Source organism: Ascaphus truei, chromosome 6, assembly GCF_040206685.1.
Source record: "Ascaphus truei isolate aAscTru1 chromosome 6, aAscTru1.hap1, whole genome shotgun sequence".
Lineage (NCBI taxonomy): Eukaryota > Metazoa > Chordata > Amphibia > Anura > Ascaphidae > Ascaphus > Ascaphus truei.
Window position 1 is genome coordinate 5,145,966 of NC_134488.1, and position 18,411 is coordinate 5,164,376.

Sequence of the window (18,411 nt, forward strand, 5' to 3'; positions counted from 1 at the left end):
TAGAGGTTACTCTAAACAGGACATTAACTCGGCCTTTTTGAATGCGGATATGGTAGATCGTACCAGTTTGATCAAATATAACAAACCCAAGACGAATCGTTTCTGTGATAGTCCTTTATTTATCACTAAGTACAGCAGACAGGCATCACAGATTCAAAAGATAGTGTCTAAACATTGGGGTGTATTAGAACTTGACCCTGACCTAAAAACATTACCAAACATGGGCCTAAATTTTCTTTCAAAAAGGCTAAGACATTAGCTTCCTCCATCTCTAAAAGTCTTTATCTATCAAGACATCAACCACGCATTACCAATATACCAAAAGCTTTCCATAAATGTGGTTTTTGTAGATACTGCCCATATGCCTTACCACCGAAAAGGGTTCACACACTATATCCCATTAACAGTTATAAGATTAGCACTTTTATTAATTGCCACACAAACTATGTGGTCTATGTTATCATCTGTGGTTGTAATCTTAAATATGTATAGAGAATGTATAGACACTGCTCACTTTAATATTCAAATGCTATAGATAAAAAGTGGTGCATGGGAATATGTAACAAGTGGATAGGATTGGTCAGAGATGACCAACAGAAAGAAATCCCATAAGTTTGCACTCAAATGAAATATAACTCTGAGTATAGATATATATTAAACCATATGGGTACCAGGAGGTTAAAACACAAAACAAAAAAATATTTATTAAATACTATATAAGTACACATCTAACCAAAAACTATTTAGACTAATTTAAAAGTAATCTTAAAATCTCTAAAGAAAGCGGTGACGGAGTAGGTCGGCGAACCCAGTGAGGGTGTATGGGTATACGGCACTTAAAGTATACAATATACTGTCACTGTGGTCCCATGCGTGGGTGCTACTGCATGTAATCTTTACAATATATGTCTGTATAAAGTAAATTGGCAGTGTGCCATAGAGTATAGCTAATTAGCCTTAGTGCACAAGCCTGTGTACCACAAAGACCGTCTGGTCTGCGTCACTAGACAACTTGCGTCTGTATGTCCTTCATGTATATACTCCTCATAGTTGGGGCATAGTACTCTAGTGAGTGTGCAATATGTCTATAGTGCGCTGCATATCACCGATATCCGAGATGTACCTCGTAAGTCAGTGGGGATGCCTCACGCTCCGTCCTCACGCTCCACGAAAAAAACTGTCTGACGTCATCGGTCTGCGCGTCGCCTGACACCCGACGATCATTTCACGCCTCTTGGCGCTTCTTCTAGGGGGAAGCTACCTGGCGGAGACCTGCAGGCTCTCAACTGCAGCTGGCCGGACAAGAAGAGGATCCTGGGGCTGAGGACGTGGAGCTGCTCTCCTTGCCCCCCGAGCTACAGCTTCACATCCAGAGCCTGGTTTCAGGACTCAACCACCTGATGGAGGGTATCGGGGTGAGAGAGGAGTGCTTCTCGCCTCCTGCTCCATTAACGCGGGAAGCGGGGGGTTTGAGCGTGCCGCTTAACACGCAGTACTGCCGGAGGGGGTGGCCCTCTTAAGCACAGGGGGGGGGAAAGAGAGTCAGGAGACTCTGCCAGAGCCCCCGCGGTCCGCAGCTCGGGGGGGGGGGAGAGAGAGTCAGGAGACTCAGCCAGAGCCCCCGCGGTCTGCAGCTCGAGGGGGGGAGAGAGAGTCAGGAGACTCAGCCAGAGCCCCCGTGGGTCCGCAGCTCGGGGGAGGGGGGTTTGGGAGGGGAGTCAGGAGAGAGGGGGCGGGACAAAGAAATGGAGACACACATACACATAGACTGACACACATACACACAGACTGACACACATACACACACACACTGACTGACACACATACACACACACACTGACTGACACACATACACACACACACTGACTGACACACACACTGGCTGACACAAACACTGACTGACACACACACACACACACACACACACACACACACACACACACACACACACACACACACACACACACACACACACACACACACACACACACACACACACACACACACACACACACTGACTGACACACACACACTGGCTGACTGACATACACACACACACACACACACTGACTGACACACATACACACACACACACACACTGACTGGCACACATACACACACACACACACACACACTGACACACATACACACACACACTGACTGACACACATACACACACACACACTGACTGACACACATACACACACACACACTGACTGACACACACACACACACACACACACACACACACACACACACACACACACACACACACACACACACACACACACACACACACACACACACACACACACACACACACACACACACACACACACTGACTGACACACACACACTGACTGACACACACACACACACTGACTGACACACACACACACACACACACACACACACACACACACACACACACACACACACACACACACACACACACACACACACACTGACTGACACACACACACTGGCTGACTGACATACACACACACACTGACTGACACACATACACACACACACTGACTGACACACATACACACACACACACTGACTGACACACATACACACACACACTGACACACATACCAATGCACACTGACTGACACACATACACACACACACACACACACACACACACTGACTGACACACACACACACACACACACACACACACACACACACACACACACACACACACACACACACACACACACACACACACACACACACACACACACACACACACACACACACACACACACACACACTGACTGACACACATATACACACACACACACTGACTGACACAAACACACACACACTGACTGACACACAGACACACATACACACACACACTGACTGACACACTGATTGACACACATACACACACACACACACACACACACACACACACACACACACACACACACACACACACACACACACACACACACACACACACACACACACACACATACAAACACACACACTGACTTACACACACACATACACACACACTGACTGACACACACATACACACACACTGACTGACACACACACATACACACACACTGACTGACCCACACACACACACTGACTGACACACACACACACGCACGCACACTGACTGACACACACGCATGCACACACATACACACACTGACTGACACACACACACACACATTGACTGACACACACATACACACACACACTGACTGACACACATACACACACACACACACACACACACACACACACACACACACTGACTGACACACATACTGACTGACACACGCACACGCAGTCACACGCACATACACACGAGGAATTCACACTTATTGCAAATACAGGGGATGTGTGCCAAGCACGCACGTTCTAAGTCCAAATTTATTTGTGTTTTGTCAATGAAGTTGTATTTTGATTTTTAATTAAAACATCACAAATACAATTTCTGTGACAAAAGTCAAAGAAGTTTCACTTACTATGCGCGTGCACAGCACACACAGCTTTTTTAACTATTGTATATGTTCTACTCATGCCTGTTATAGCTACCATCCTGTCCACCTGCTACTTATCATTGATCAGTGGCATGCACAGGTGTTCCAGGTTGTGTCTTGTATATTTAGGCTTCCGGTTGTACTGACGGATCACTCTTTGACAAAGGCCTGAGGGCTGAAACGCGTCAGAGGATCCGTCAGCTTTATACTCTGTACCAAATAAACTTTTTTTAGTCACCATCAGAAGCTATCTCTCCATTTGTCCTACGGCTGTGCGCTGTTTCTTGCCTCCTGTGGGAGGAGTCCTTCTTCTTACGAAGAAAGGGGCAGATTCTTCTGCTTGGTCACCGGAGGCTCTGTCCGCCTTCAAAGTACTCAAGGAAGCCTTTGTATCCGCACCTATTCTTCGTCATCCGAACATCAATCTCCCCTTGGTGTTGGAGGTTGACTCCTCCGATTGCGGCGCAGGGGCAGTTCTGTCTCAGAGACCTACACCCCAAGACAAGCTACATCCCTGCACATACTTCTCCAAGAAATTCTCACCTGCTGAGAGGAATTACGACGTAGGTAACAGGGAACTCCTGGCCGTGAAGATGGCTCTCCAAGAGTGGAGACACCTCTTGGAGGGGTTGAAAGAGCCGTTTACTATCCTCACGGATCACAAAAACCTTCTCTACATCGAGAACGCCAGACGCCTTGGCCCACGACAGGCTCGTTGGTCTCTTTTTTTTTCCAGATTAGATTTTCACCTTTCTTATATTCCCAGGACAAAAAACGTAAAGGCGGATGCACTTTCCAGACAGCATTCCTGAGAGGAGAGACCAGAGGAGTCCTTGGAGACCATCCTTCCACAGGAGAGGATTCTCGCCTCATCTACCTTCAAGAACCTTGATAAGATTATGCATTCTCAGAGACGCATTCCTAAGGATTTGGCGGTTCCCGACAACAAACTCTTTGCATCTCCCAAATTTGTTCCTGAAGTTCTGAATTGGGGCCACTCTTCAAGATCCGCAGGTCATCCAGGTTTAAAAAAAACTCTTGACCTTATTCGTCAAAATTTTTGGTGGCCCAAAATATCCCAAGATATTTTGGATTATACCCGTGCTTGTCCTATCTGTGCGCAGAACAAGACACTCCATCAAAACCCCCAAGGTTTTCTGTTACCTCTACCAGTTCCCGATCGCCCCTGGTCCCATATTTCAAAGGATTTCATCGTGGAGTTGCCAAAATCCAGAGGAATGAACACAATCTTGGTGGTCGTATACAGATTCTCTAAAATGGCTCATTTTATTCCACTTAAGGGACTGCCCACCTCTCCCGCCCTTGTTGATATTTTTATGGATCAAATTTTTCAGATTCATGGGATTCCTTCCTCTATTGTTTCTGACAGAGGGTCCCAGTTTGTGTCCAAGTTTTGGAGAACTTTCACCAAGAGATTGGGCATTTCTTCCTCTTTCTCCTCTGCCTACCATCCACAGTCCAATGGACAGACAGAGAGGATCAACCAGTCCCTGAGGAAGTATCTAAGATGCTTTATATCTGATTTCCAAGATGATTGGACTCAACTCCTTCCTTGGACAGAGTATGCTGTTAATTCCGCCAAGAATGAAGCCATCCGTGAGTCGCCTATTTTTTAAATTTTATTAATTATGGGTTTCACCTTGTCCATCTCCAACATTCCTTGTGGGGTACCGGCCGTAGATGAACGCATTTCTTCTCTCCAAAAAGCATGGTCCAGGATTCAAACTACCCTTCTCGACTCCTCCCACAGATGTAAACTTCAGGCCGATCGCCAGCGTCGTCCTGCGCCCAGGTACAGGCCAAGGGATTTGGTATGGCTCTCTTCAAAAAATATCCACTTAAAGGTACCATCCCCAAAATTGGCACCTAAATTCCTGGGTCCTTTCTCTATTTCAGAACAGATCAATCCTGTGGCATTTCGCCTCCAGTTACCACACAGTATGAAGATTCCCAATGTTTTCCATGTTTCTCTTCTAAAACCATTCATCTCCAATCACTTCTTCCTGGACCAGACTCGCAAGCCAGATCCAGTTACCATCCAAAATAATGAAGAGTATGAGGTTCACTCTCTATTGGATTCCCGCGTGTCCAGAGGTCAACTCCAGTTCCTGGTGCAATGGAAAGGTTTTGGACCCAAGGAGAGGTCTTGGGTTCCTTTGAAGGACATCCACGTGCCGGGCCTTCTTAGGGCCTTCATAAGGAAATTTCCGTAGAAACCTTTTGAGGACCGTCCAGAGGCCGTTCCTGAAGAGGGGGGTACTGTTAGGAATCCGGATTCTCAGTGCTGCCTGCGCAACTCACAGACTACCCTCAGGGAGACCCAGGGCGCGCAGCGCAACTCCCGCCTACCTGCCTCCACTCCCACAGGACGTCATCTCCCCCGTCGCTGCAGGGCCGCTTCCCTCAGCGGTTCCACCGCTCCCCCTCCTTCTCAGTGGGAGGCGCGGTCCCTTTGTTCCACGCGCACACGTGCGCCCTTCTCCAACGCTGGTCGCGTGCACGTGCAACTTACTGAGCACGTGCCCAGCATCCGCTCTTTAGCTTCCACCCCTGCAGTAAGGCTCCGCCCCTGTACACCGTGCGGGCACACTCAGAGTACTACCAGTGCTTACCTGGGTTGTACCAGCCGCACCAATCCTGTGAGGCTCCCTGCAGTCCTCCTGATCCGCCTCCATCTCTGATTGGTCAGCCCAGCCTTTTCAGGCATCTCTGAGCCCTCAGGCAGAAAAAATGGAGAGTAAACTCCTGAGTTCCAATGCTACACAGTCATATATAATAGTGATATGCAATCTCTGTCCAGGTGTAACTAGGAGTGGAGTCTCCAGCAGGTATAAAATAGAAAAAGTATAAGGTAAGATAGGGGTTGATATAAAGATATATAACACAAACCAGTCGGGGGTTATTGAGCAAATGTGGACCAGGGGCACAGGAAAATGTGACCACCGTAACATATGCTGTGACCCTTGAAATGTCCCAATAATGCTAACCTTACCCGACTGGTGTCCGGACCAATCCCTGAAGCCAAACAGTATGCTGAAATGGTGTCCCATATATGGACCATGCACGGCTGCCGGGTACACGATACTGTAGATCCCACGTGTGTGGCGTCCTTGCCTGACACCCCGGTAGAAGGTATCGCTGCACCGCTGACTGGCTTGCAAGCCCTCCCCTCCGCTCACCGATGTAGTTGGAATAGGAGCTCCGTCTCTCTAACCAGCCGCGCCAATCTGGGGACCCACGTGATGGTGCGTCAGTACGCACGGATCGTCCTCGAGCCGCATCCGGAAGGCAATCAGCTGTATGGAGACCGGGGAGCCTGTGTGCGATGCCTTGCAGCGTGTGTCAGCTGGACGCCGCTTCCTTCGTAGGATAGAAAGAATTGCCTGCTAGTGATGGAGACTCCTGTGTGCTCCGTTCGTGAAAGTTGCATAGGAGGTAGAAGGGAAAGAACGGTCACTACTTCCCAGTGAGCCAAACAAGTAGTTTGTTGAATAAAAAGTTCTTTATTTCAAAAAGCTGAGCATCATGCAAACACTCTGACGCGTTTCATCCCTTAGAAGAGACTTTATCAAAGAGTATTTTGTCTCCAATGCCAGACACATATATATACAGACAAACAACATCTGATTGGACCATTCTTAAACTAGACACAGCAGATAGCCATCATAGTAAGTAGTGACTCAGATGTATACCATATTAACCTCAGCTAGTCTGATGGGAAACAAACAGGCATATTTCTACTAATAAACAGTGTATATACAAAAAAACAATGTGAGTTTAAAAACAAAGACATGATGTTAAGCAATAACAATTAAAAAATGAATAACTATCATGGATAAATATATAGCGGATATTGATAAATATATAAATCATGATCATAATTATAAACTGGATAATATAATATAATATATTTATATAAAGAAATCATAACATATATTTGAAGAAATAAGAAACAAAAATAATAATAAACTCAATCCCGTATAGCAATTACAAAAAATATATATACATAAACAATTAATCTGAAAGAAAGTGTTTTAATTCCCAGTCTGAATTCATTCCAAATGGATGGAGAGTATTGAGTATATATATCCAGTACATTTCTCTTTTGTTTAGCCTGTTCTCCCTATTGCCCCCCCTTGGATGATGGGGTATATGTTCGATGGCTGAAAAGGAAAAATTGCCAATGCCCCCCATTGGGCATTGGGAGAAATGCCTGGATACCGGATGGATCAAATCCTGTTTTTTTATTAAACGTGTATGTTCAGCTATACGGAGTCTCAATGATCTAATCGTGCGGCCCACATATCTGTGGCCACATGCACATGAGAGAACGTAAACAACATAAGATGTGTTACAGTTTAAGAAGTTTTTGATGTGGAACTTCTTTTTCCCTTTTGAGTATGTAATAAACTTTGCAGGTAATGCATACTTACACATAGAACAATTTGCGCAGCTAAAAAATCCCTTGGGTATAGTTGTAATTCTGGGACTTCTAGTCTTTGAGTCAAAAAGACTGGGAGAAAGATGAGCGGCCAAGGTCTTAGCCTTGCGAAAGGTAAATCTTGGACCACTGGACAATGAAGAACCAATGTCCTCATCTAATAAAAGTGTGTGCCAATGTTTTTGTATAATTTTGGAAATTGATGATGACTGTGAACTAAAAGTAGTTACAAAGAAAGGACTCTGTGTATTAATATTTGTCATATTTTTTAATTGTCTAGGTTTTTTTGTTCTTGAAACAGTTCGTTGTATGAGATCCTTTCTATCCATAGAATCAGCTCTCATGAAGGCCATATCCAAATCTTTGGTAGAGTAACCCCTGGTCACAAATCTGTCAAACATTTCCTTTGATCTTGAAAGGAAAAGATCGTTATTTGAACACAATCGTTTTAGTCTCATGAATTGAGATCCCGGAATGTTCCTTATCAGTGAACGGGGATGGCAGCTCCGTGCACTGAGAAGCACATTCCTTGAATTCTCCTTCCGGAAAACATCGGTTTGAATATTCATCTCATTATCAATGTAAAGGGTTAAATCCAAGTAATTAATATAATTAATATTGTGCTGAAAAGTGAATTTAATATTGTAATCATTAGTGTTTAGATAATTAATAAAAGAAATTAAAGTGTTTTCATCACCATCCCAAATTATAATCAGATCGTCAATATATCTCTTAAAAAAGATGATATTTTGACGAAAAGAGTTGTTAGCGTGATAAATAAATTGTGACTCCCAGAAACCCATAAATAAATTCGCGTACGAAGGTGCAAAACTTGTGCCCATTGCAGTGCCTAATTTTTGTAGATAAAAAAGTGAATCAAACATAAAGTAATTGTGCGTTAATAAGAAAAATATTGATTCTTGAAGAAAAGTGCAAAGTGAAACAGATAAAGTTGAAAGATCCAAAAAGTGTCGTATAGCTTTAAGTCCGTGATTGTGATCAATAATAGAATACAGGGAGGTCACATCTAATGTGACCCACCTGTATTCTTTTTGCCATTTGATGTCTTGTACCTTGAAAATGAGATCCGATGAATCTCTTAGGTAGGAGGGGAGTATAAAGACCAGGGGTTGTAAGAACTTGTCCACATACCGCGATAACCCATCTCCCAAAGATCCAATGCTCGCCACTATCGGTCGTCCAGGAGGGTCAACTAGCGATTTATGGATCTTTGGGAGATGGTGGAATACCGGAATCACGGGATGTGGACAGTTCAGAAATTCATACTCTTTTTTACTAATGACATTAAGAATACTACCAAGGGATAATAATTCAGTCAGTTCTATAGAATATGATTTTGTAGGGTCCTTCTTGAGAGACTGATAATAAGTAACATCCCCTAACTGTCTAAGTGCTTCTCTTTTATATTGATCGGTGGATAAAATTACTAGGGCTCCCCCTTTATCCGCATGTCTGATCACGATATTGGAATTATTCTTAATTTCTTCAATTTGTTGTATTTCAGAGTAAGTTAAGTTTCCAGAATTGACATTGGAACAAGAAAAGCCTTGAGACAGAAGTTTCAAATCTCGTTCTACCAACCTTTCAAACATTGTTATGGATGGCCCTCTGTTATAATTTGGGCAAAATATAGATTTTTTTCTATAACCTGAGTCTTCTGATCCAAAGAAAGGTTGGACGAATGTGTTGATGGGTTCCCCCTGTGACTCTAACAAAGTTTCCATGTCAGAAATGACACAATTTTCTTGGAAATTAAATGAGTCCTGGGGTGAATCAGAGATAGACTGTATTGGGAGTAGTGGAAGATTATCGGTTTTATTACCCAGTAAACGGTTTTTTGAACTGAATAACTTTTTTAGAGAGAGTTTGCGCGTAAATTTCTGGAGGTCTATAACCGTTTGAAACAGTTGGAAATTCTGAGTGGGTGCGAACCCTAAACCTTTATTCAAGAGCTTCAGCTGGTCCAAGGAAAGATCTATACCTGATAGGTTAATAACATTATCAGGAGGAATCATTCGTATTTCTTCCTCTTGGACCTGCCTCTGCTTTCCTCGTTTCCTCTGTGACCTTCGTGTTCTCCTCGGCCCTTTGGGTTTGACTGTAAAAAAGCCGAGGAGGGTTGGCCTGATGATTTTGAGACTTTTGATTGGAATGAGGTAGTGGCTGCTCTATTATCATAACCTGTGGCCCCCCGGTCATCTCTAGAATGGCCGGTTAATCTATCGAAGGACACCGACTGAGACCTAGCCTCATAATCTGATACATCTGAGTCAAAACTCGAGGTCTCAGTCCTGGTGTTCTTCAAAATAGACTTATTTGGATTTTTATTAGACCATTGTTTGAATTGTTTTGGATTACCCCTAGGTGTACTAGAACCTACAAATTCTTTTGTGGTCTGCGGTTTTTGCCAACAATATACTTGGCTTTTAGTATAATCTATGCGGTCTCTCTCAAATTTGGAATGTTTTTTCTCGCTGATGGTCTCTTCAATTGTATCTACATTAAAGGAAAGGGTTTTATCATTTTTTGTAAATTGTTCCATTCTGGAGAATGGTTTTAACTTAATTTGTAAGGTTGCTATTTCTTCCATGAGTTTTGATTTCTCTAATGTTTTCTGTTTTATAATGAGCTCCATAAGCTGTCTAGAACAAGTATCTAGAATCTTAATCCAGTCTTGTTCGAATTTGTTACTCGTAAACCCAAATGAAGGCACCTTTTTAACACGTAGACCCCTAGGAATTCTGTCACATCTAATATAATTCTCTAGTGAGGTAATGTCCCACCAGAGTCTTATATTACTAACGAGGAGTTTTTCTAATTTTACAAAATGGTGTGTCAGGTCTGACGGTTCATCACAGGTTATATCAAGGATACCATCAAATAGATGTGCAGCTTTTCTAGAGCGTCTAGTATTGTCCCCACATGAATGAACAAATGTATCAACTTCTATATCTGATACAGCATTAATATCATCGCTAAATTCTTCCATGATTAATGATAAATATAAATCACACAAAAGAATATATATAAATCAATAAAACTACTAATTAGTACTTGTTAAGCTAATCCTGAGCAGAAGATTGCAAAAAACTGAAAACACAGTAATTGCCAATTATATCACATAATATTTGTTGAATCTTCATAAGCATATAACCACATGAACTCTGATGGTATATATGAGGAGCAACTGGAAAAAGTCTGTAGGCAGAAAAAATGGAGAGTAAACTCCTGAGTTCCAATGCTACACAGTCATATATAATGGTGATATGCAATCTCTGTCCAGGTGTAACTAGGAGTGGAGTCTCCAGCAGGTATAAAATAGAAAAAGTATAAGGTAAGATAGGGGTTGATATAAAGATATATAACACAAACCAGTCGGGGGTTATTGAGCAAATGTGGACCAGGGGCACAGGAAAATGTGACCACCGTAACATATGCTGTGACCCTTGAAATGTCCCAATAATGCTAACCTTACCCGACTGGTGTCCGGACCAATCCCTGAAGCCAAACAGTATGCTGAAATGGTGTCCCGTATATGGACCATGCACGGCTGCCGGGTACACGATACTGTAGATCCCACGTGTGTGGCGTCCTTGCCTGACACCCCGGTAGAAGGTATCGCTGCACCGCTGACTGGCTTGCAAGCCCTCCCCTCCGCTCACCGATGTAGTTGGAATAGGAGCTCCGTCTCTCTAACCAGCCGCGCCAATCTGGGGACCCACGTGATGGTGCGTCAGTACGCACGGATCGTCCTCGAGCCGCATCCGGAAGGCAATCAGCTGTATGGAGACCGGGGAGCCTGTGTGCGATGCCTTGCAGCGTGTGTCAGCTGGACGCCGCTTCCTTCGTAGGATAGAAAGAATTGCCTGCTAGTGATGGAGACTCCTGTGTGCTCTGTTCGTGAAAGTTGCATAGGAGGTAGAAGGGAAAGAACGGTCACTACTTCCCAGTGAGCCAAACAAGTAGTTTGTTGAATAAAAAGTTCTTTATTTCAAAAAGCTGAGCATCATGCAAACACTCTGACGCGTTTCATCCCTTAGAAGGGACTTTATCAAAGAGTATTTTGTCTCCAATGCCAGACACATATATGTTACTTATTATCAGTCTCTCAAGAAGGACCCTACAAAATCATATTCTATAGAACTGACTGAATTATTATCCCTTGGTAGTATTCTTAATGTCATTAGTAAAAAAGAGTACGAATTTCTGAACTGTCCACATCCCGTGATTCCGGTATTCCACCATCTCCCAAAGATCCATAAATCGCTAGTTGACCCTCCTGGACGACCGATAGTGGCGAGCATTGGATCTTTGGGAGATGGGTTATCGCGGTATGTGGACAAGTTCTTACAACCCCTGGTCTTTATACTCCCCTCCTACCTAAGAGATTCATCGGATCTCATTTTCAAGGTACAAGACATCAAATGGCAAAAAGAATACAGGTGGGTCACATTAGATGTGACCTCCCTGTATTCTATTATTGATCACAATCACGGACTTAAAGCTATACGACACTTTTTGGATCTTTCAACTTTATCTGTTTCACTTTGCACTTTTCTTCAAGAATCAATATTTTTCTTATTAACGCACAATTACTTTATGTTTGATTCACTTTTTTATCTACAAAAATTAGGCACTGCAATGGGCACAAGTTTTGCACCTTCGTACGCGAATTTATTTATGGGTTTCTGGGAGTCACAATTTATTTATCACGCTAACAACTCTTTTCGTCAAAATATCATCTTTTTTAAGAGATATATTGACGATCTGATTATAATTTGGGATGGTGATGAAAACACTTTAATTTCTTTTATTAATTATCTAAACACTAATGATTACAATATTAAATTCACTTTTCAGCACAATATTAATTATATTAATTACTTGGATTTAACCCTTTACATTGATAATGAGATGAATATTCAAACCGATGTTTTCCGGAAGGAGAATTCAAGGAATGTGCTTCTCAGTGCACGGAGCTGCCATCCCCGTTCACTGATAAGGAACATTCCGGGATCTCAATTCATGAGACTAAAACGATTGTGTTCAAATAACGATCTTTTCCTTTCAAGATCAAAGGAAATGTTTGACAGATTTGTGACCAGGGGTTACTCTACCAAAGATTTGGATATGGCCTTCATGAGAGCTGATTCTATGGATAGAAAGGATCTCATACAACGAACTGTTTCAAGAACAAAAAAACCTAGACAATTAAAAAATATGACAAATATTAATACACAGAGTCCTTTCTTTGTAACTACTTTTAGTTCACAGTCATCATCAATTTCCAAAATTATACAAAAACATTGGCACACACTTTTATTAGATGAGGACATTGGTTCTTCATTGTCCAGTGGTCCAAGATTTACCTTTCGCAAGGCTAAGACCTTGGCCGCTCATCTTTCTCCCAGTCTTTTTGACTCAAAGACTAGAAGTCCCAGAATTACAACTATACCCAAGGGATTTTTTAGCTGCGCAAATTGTTCTATGTGTCAGTATGCATTACCTGCAAAGTTTATTACATACTCAAAAGGGAAAAAGAAGTTCCACATCAAAAACTTCTTAAACTGTAACACATCTTATGTTGTTTACGTTCTCTCATGTGCATGTGGCCACAGATATGTGGGCCGCACGATTAGATCATTGAGACTCCGTATAGCTGAACATACACGTTTAATAAAAAAACAGGATTTGATCCATCCGGTATCCAGGCATTTCTCCCAATGCCCAATGGGGGGCATTGGCAATTTTTCCTTTTCAGCCATCGAACATATACCCCATCATCCAAGGGGGGGCAATAGGGAGAACAGGCTAAACAAAAGAGAAATGTACTGGATATATATACTCGATACTCTCCATCCATTTGGAATGAATTCAGACTGGGAATTAAAACACTTTCTTTCAGATTAATTGTTTATGTATATATATTTTTTGTAATTGCTATACGGGATTGAGTTTATTATTATTTTTGTTTCTTATTTCTTCAAATATATGTTATGATTTCTTTATATAAATATATTATATTATATTATCCAGTTTATAATTATGATCATGATTTATATATTTATCAATATCCGCTATATATTTATCCATGATAGTTATTCATTTTTTAATTGTTATTGCTTAACATCATGTCTTTGTTTTTAAACTCACATTGTTTTTTTGTATATACACTGTTTATTAGTAGAAATATGCCTGTTTGTTTCCCATCAGACTAGCTGAGGTTAATATGGTATACATCTGAGTCACTACTTACTATGATGGCTATCTGCTGTGTCTAGTTTAAGAATGGTCCAATCAGATGTTGTTTGTCTGTATATATATGTGTCTGGCATTGGAGACAAAATACTCTTTGATAAAGTCCCTTCTAAGGGATGAAACGCGTCAGAGTGTTTGCATGATGCTCAGCTTTTTGAAATAAAGAACTTTTTATTCAACAAACTACTTGTTTGGCTCACTGGGAAGTAGTGACCGTTCTTTCCCTTCTACCTCCTATCTCTGAGCCCTCACTCATCGCTCGACATAGTCTCTGTGTAGACGGACGTTCACAGAGGTACACAATTGGAGGCTTTTATAAAGTGAAATTATAATAAGGCTTTATTGTTCCTTTTCATCAGGAAATCATCCAAACACAGGGGGGGGGGGGGGGGGGGGGGAAACAAAGAGCTTAATTCCCTTGGGAGTATTTCTAGTGAAATCCCATGCAATTCACAACTCCTAGTTAAGCAGGTCTCCCAGCCCCAAACACATAGCAAAACAGATATAAGAAGTCTCTTTAGAATGAAAGTCTTATCTGTTAGCTGCTGTAGAGTAAGCTTCTCTGCTCTCCTGGAACTGCACCCGTGCGTGCACAGAAAATCAGCATCCAGGTTTAGAAGTTTTATTTGGTGTCTTGCAATCAGCTCTGCTGTTTCTTCTTGACAGAGCTCAAGACAGGTCAGCTCCAGAGATCTGTTTTCTCCAAAGTTCAGCCCACAAGTGAGCTACGGAGTCACTTCCTGTCTCAAAGGCAGGCTTTTTCTACCACCTCTAATCAGGCAGGTGGTGTTAGTTAATTTGCTACCAGCAGTTAACCACCACACTGCTGGATTAGAGGCACATTTGTGAACAGGGATAAGTCCCCTGTTACACTCTGCATGGAAGTTGTTTGGTGATTCTGCAGGTTCTGACACGGCTCGTAAGACTACCCCCTTTGGCTCCCGTCCTCGACTCTCTTCGGACTACGTATATACTCTGGCATCCCACGATCACGGCTTGGCCCTCAGCTCTCCTCATCTCTCCGCTCCCTGACCTCGGCAAGGCATCCACTATTCTACTCCTACACCCGGTACCGGCAAGTATTGTCTACCTTACCTACATCTTGCCTGGCAACGCATAACACCACACTCCAGACACGCCCCCTTTGCTGCGGGTGCATGTATTCCTACTACCTCCTTCAGCACAGGGAACGGGTCTGGTCTGCGGGAAGCACCGGCGTAACACACCTTTAGCATCAATAACTTGAAGTAATCATTTTCTGTATGACTTTATCATTCTCTCACATCGTTGTGGAGGAATTTTGTACCACTCTTCTTTACAAGGTTGCTTCAGTTCATTGAGGTTTGTGGGCATTTGTTTATGCACAGCTCTCTTAAGACCCCGCCACAGCATTTTAATCGGGTTGAGGTCTGGACTTTGACTGGGCCATTGCAACACCTTGATTCTTTTCTTTTTCAACCATTCTGTTGTATGTTTGCTGGTGTGCGTGGGATCATTGTCCTTTTGCATGACCCAATTTTGGCCAAGCTTTAGCTGTTGGACAGATGGCCTCACATTTTACTCTAAAATACTTTGGTATACAGAGTATTTCATGGTCGACCCAATAGTGTAAGTGGGGTGTTTAACCAAAAATGGCGCTCATTGACATTGAAACAACAGTGATATAATCAATAAAATAATGATAAGGTGATACTTAAACAAACACAGTGGTTGATTGCAGCTGTAACCTGATGTAGGATTTCTTTCTCAATCCTTGTTTGAAGAAGTGGCAGGTGGATCATCAGGAAGCGCATACCATGTGGGAACACATAAGAAAATACTTATGGTGCAATATTGTGCAAACAGTTATTAAATGAATTGTCTAGCACAGAATGTAGACACAAAATACTCACAAACGTGAGGTAGGATACAGACACATAAAGGTATCTTTACGAATTGATGTCAGTATGTAGGGTATGTTGATGCCAGGGGAGTGTGCTTCTCAGCTGACCTTAGGAAAAAACACTGGACATAGCGTAGACTGTTTGGCAATTTAATAAATGAAGTAGTTAAAATCCAATCTACTCACATGTAGCTAGATAAAAAACAGCATTTTAGATCTCAATGATCTCTGCACATATCGCTCGATGCTTCCACCGGATGAAGTCTCTCTCTCGGATCTTTCTCCTTCTCTGCTGTGCGGTTCACGGGTGCGTGTCAGCGACCGGAAGTGACATCATCAGCATCCGAGGGTTCCGGTGGGTAGAGACAGCGTCACTCTACGCGTTTCACCTGTCTTGGCGTCCTCAGGACTCCTGTATTTTGTGTCTACATTCTGTGCTAGACAATTCATTTAATAACTGTTTGCACAATATTGCACCATAAGTATTTTCTTATGTGTTCCCACATGGTATGCGCTTCCTGATGATCCACCTGCCACATGGTCGACCCAATGACTGCAAGGTTCCCAGGTCCTGTGGCTGCAAAACAAGCCCAAATCATCACCCCTCCACCACCGTGCTTGACAGTTGGTATGAGGTGTTTGTGCTGATATGCTGTGATTTTTTGCTCATCTTTCTGGGACATCTCATAGTATAGTTTCCAGTCAGTATTTGTTTTCTCTGATTCGCTCGACTCTGTATATGGCGGTAGCCTTTGTCATTTCTAGGCTGGTCGTCATTCCCGTGACTATTGCGCCAAATGCTCTGGGCTGTAGCTCATCTCTGGTCTTTTCTAGCACATACCTTCCTGAACACATGGGGTAAAAATTTTCTGGAACTTCTACTGAAAATGGAGATTGTCCTTTTCGCGGGGCCCCGTAGGAGGAGTCATCATCACCGTCACCATCATCCTCATCCGGCCTGAAGGGACAGTTTGTCAGGATCGCCGCCAGGCTCCGCCCCCAGCATGCGTCACATGGCTGTACCTCTGACATTCACAAACCGCTATCGGTGCGCACGCAGCTGCGCAATGCTTCATCCGCGGAGGCGCTCTCCCGCAGTACCACCACAGCACCCACTCTGCGTCGCACTCCTCGTACGCGCGCACGCCGCACGCCTACAAACACTAGCAGCATCAGCTGTGTTACACCAGTAGCCAATCCTGCACTACCCTATCGGCTCGTGGCTTATGTGTGAGGTCATCATCTGCTAGTTCCTGATTGGTGCTTTCCCCTTTAAATATCTTCCTGTTTCACTTTCACTTTGCTGGACATAAACACTGTTGTGCTGTGCTTGCTGCTTCTTGGATCTTGTCTGTTCCTGTGCCTTGCCTGACGTGTTGTGACCCCTGCTTGTACCTGGACCTGTCTCTTCTCTACCCCTGGACTTCGGCTTGTTATTGGACCCCCGCTCTCTCCTCTCCTTGATCACGGCTTCGGATAACGACGATTCTTCTCTCTCCTCTCCTCAATCACGGCTTCGGATACGACGATTCTTCTCTCTCAACCCCGGATCACGGAAGTACCACGGCTTCCCCGAACTCTCCTGCCCCGACCCAGCTCCACGACTCCGACAATGCATTCCGGACGTGGCTCCGTGGTTGTAGGGCGGCAGTTATATACAGCGTGACACAGTCTTTGGTGTGGTCCAGCTTTTCACACCATAAACATTTCTGGTGCGGTTCCTTTTGCGGTACCACGCCGGGATACCCACTCCTGAAAGGACATTGTTTTGTATGGCCAGGCACATTACACATTGAAGGAAAACCGTTATTCCTTGCCTAGGCTTCAGAACTGAGAGGAACCTTTCCTCTGCCAAGAAAGCTGAAGGCCTTGTGACTGGATACACAATCTGCACCGTTTGCAGCAGACTTCCCGGGAAGCTTCCATGCCCTGTCACTTGTTATCTCCGATCTTTGTTGAACTTACAGGCCCGGGAATACGAAAGAAATGAAACGTAACGCAAGCCAGTTTTCAAATCCTTTGTCTCAATTTATTACTCATAGGTTAATGCAGCGGTGCGCAAACTGGGGGGCGCGCCCCCTTGGGTGGGCGCAAGATTATGTAGGGGGGGCGCGGGCTGAGTGCGGGGAAACCTGGGGGCGGGCATAGCTGTGCACGGGCGGCCAGAAGCTCCGTGCACTGGCTGCTTCCCTGCTGTCTGTGTCAGAGGGGACGGGGCCAGAAGCTCCGTGCAGAGACTGCTGCTGCTGCTGCTGCTTCTATGCTGTGTCTGCCTG